General features: G+C 38.7%; 1 pseudogene; it reads right to left on the minus strand.

Annotated features, from left to right (window-relative positions):
• LOC142913801 (28S ribosomal RNA) overlaps nucleotides 1-2500 on the minus strand; it is an 8980-nt pseudogene that overhangs the window by 2737 nt on the left and 3743 nt on the right.

The following is a 2500-nucleotide window of genomic DNA, read 5'->3' on the forward strand; positions in this document are numbered from 1 at the left end:
GCAAATAGTATAAGGTCGTCTGCAAACATCATTGAATTTACTTTCTGATTTCCTACATTAACTCCTATATATGTCGGCAAGTTATCCAATAGTTCATCCATAATCATGTTAAATAGTAGCGGTGAAAGTGGATCACCTTGCTTTACGCCTCTTTTTAGATTTATGTTACGCATTGTTGTCGATCCAAATACAATATCAGTTAGATTACACTTATAGATGTTGGTCAAGTACGTTGTTGATTCCTTTGATAAGTTAAATCGCTTTAAGGCTCTAATAATCGATTCGTGGCTGACAGAATCGAATGCCTTACTGAGGTCTATTGACACTATTTGCGTGTTTTCGTGCTTTTGCCTGGCGTTGTGTATGATGAAGTGTAGTAATGCACTATTTTCGAAACATCCGTCTACCGGGAGGAATGCTTTCTGCCTGTAATTAAGCTTTAATTGCTGTCCTAGACGATAACTTAAAATTTTGTGTAATAGCCTAATTACAATTGATGAGATGGTTATGGGTCTCCAATTTGAGGGTTTTTCTAAATCCTCTTTAGTTTTAGGTATAAGTCTTGTTCTGTGTTGTTTCCATATTTGTGGTATATCCTGTAAATAAAGGATGATATTTAAGATATCTAGTAAATATTTTATTGGTAAAGTCCTAAGATCGCTAAGAATAATGTTGTCCTGTCCAGGTGACTTATCCTTCATAATTGCTAGGGTCTTAATCAACTCATCTAAGGTGATTGCTTTTACGATATCGATGCAGGATTGGTCGTTTTTTAATTTAAAGGGTATATTATCTGGAGGAGAGTTTGACTCGAATAAAGTAACGAATGTTCCCCGTATGCTTTCTTCAGTTGGGTATATACTTGGCCCCGATCTATCTGAAGTAATCTCGTCTAATAGAGCTTTCTTGTTCGTATGGTATAAATATTGATACCTCCTGTATTTAGTTTGCTTTGATTGTCTTCGATGCCTATTCTCATCTTTCTCCTGTTGGTTTACACGATCTTTCCTATTAATTGGTTTACTTCTATTTAAAAACTTTTCTACATGAGAATTGAGTAGCAGTAACGCCTGATTGTGACTTAAATTCTCGATCTTTAGATCGGTAATTATGACCTGAAGATCCTCAGCTGCTGTCAGTGATTGTTCTTTTTCGGCCCTTATTGCTGGCTGATCTCCTTCAGAAGGTGTAGTTGTTATTTCCGATGTTGTCGGTAAAACTAAGTTAACAAGGCATTGATTTTCTACCTTATAGGTGGTTTCTTTCAATGTCCTTACCAATTCCTTATACTTGATATTTCTCCGCTTCCCTTTAATCGCTTCTAGCGTTCTGTGTGGCATAACTGAGTTCTGTATTAGTTGATTCATGTTTATGTCCTCATCATTCTGTTGGGCTTCTTTATGGGCCATAATTTCTACCTCTTCTTCTCCCCATCTAACTTTCCTTCCTGGTGCGTTTTGCTGTAGTCTAGCTTCATGTTCTGTCGGATGAGTTCGTCTAGTATGTACCCCTAAACCTGTTTTCGTAGTAAAACCTCTGCTACAATATGAACAACTAAATAGTGTTTCCTCAATTGTGGTGGTTATAGCACTAGTTTTACCTATTAAACTTTTGCAAGTTCTTCCGTAGTGTGACGCTATCTTGTGTATGCTATCTGCTGTGCGATTACAAATTCGACATTTATACGTTTTGTTTGCGTGCGGATGTACCCGTGTCATATGTGATGACCAAGTTCTATGGTCTAGGAAAACAAGATTGCATGGATAACATTTGTTCTGATCTGTGCATGGGTAGTCCCATGAAAACATGTCCGAAAGGATAAATTCCGTAGTCAGCTCGTCTGTTAATCGCTCATTCATGAGCGATGTTAGTTCGTCACCGAGTAGTCCGTCCGGTTTATTTTCTTTATAATTCGCGACTTACGTTTATAGCACACAGGGTTGTCGGCCCAAGTGTATGCTATTGTGATCAGCTTTTTCACCGCACATCGGCAGCTAATCGTCGGGCAAAATTGACTCCTTCGATTTGCACTTCTAGCAATACAACTGGTGTAATGGAAAACTGTGGTGAAAGTTTCAGTGTTTCGTTTTGATTTAACCAATATATAAATGTTTCGCCTGAACCCACCATCAGCCGACTGAACTAATCAGCAAAGATCGTTACGCAAATAAGGCATGCCTGCACCATACCAGATTAGTACATTGGTATGATAGAGGGCTCAGCTGTAACATCATCATATAGTTACACGGTGGTGGTTAATTCACTTATTTGCATACGATATGCAATCAATGCAGAAAGAGCAGAGAAGAATTGCAAGTACACTTAGGAAAAAAAATACACGTAAAAGAAATTGTAGTGAGACCCAATGTACGATTTGGCGGTTTAAATCCCCTTTGGCGTCAGTCTCTTTGTTGTAGATCTTGTGGAGTTGCGTTGCGAAACCCCAGGACACGACTGCCACACGGGAAGCCACTTGTTTTCCGTGCAATACACGCAGGAG

The sequence above is a fragment of the Petromyzon marinus genome, unplaced genomic scaffold (assembly GCF_048934315.1).
Source record: "Petromyzon marinus isolate PM22_M1 ecotype Great Lakes invasive population unplaced genomic scaffold, UKy_Petmar_22M1.pri1.0 PM_G_Scaffold_26, whole genome shotgun sequence".
Taxonomy (NCBI): Eukaryota; Metazoa; Chordata; class Hyperoartia; order Petromyzontiformes; family Petromyzontidae; genus Petromyzon; species Petromyzon marinus.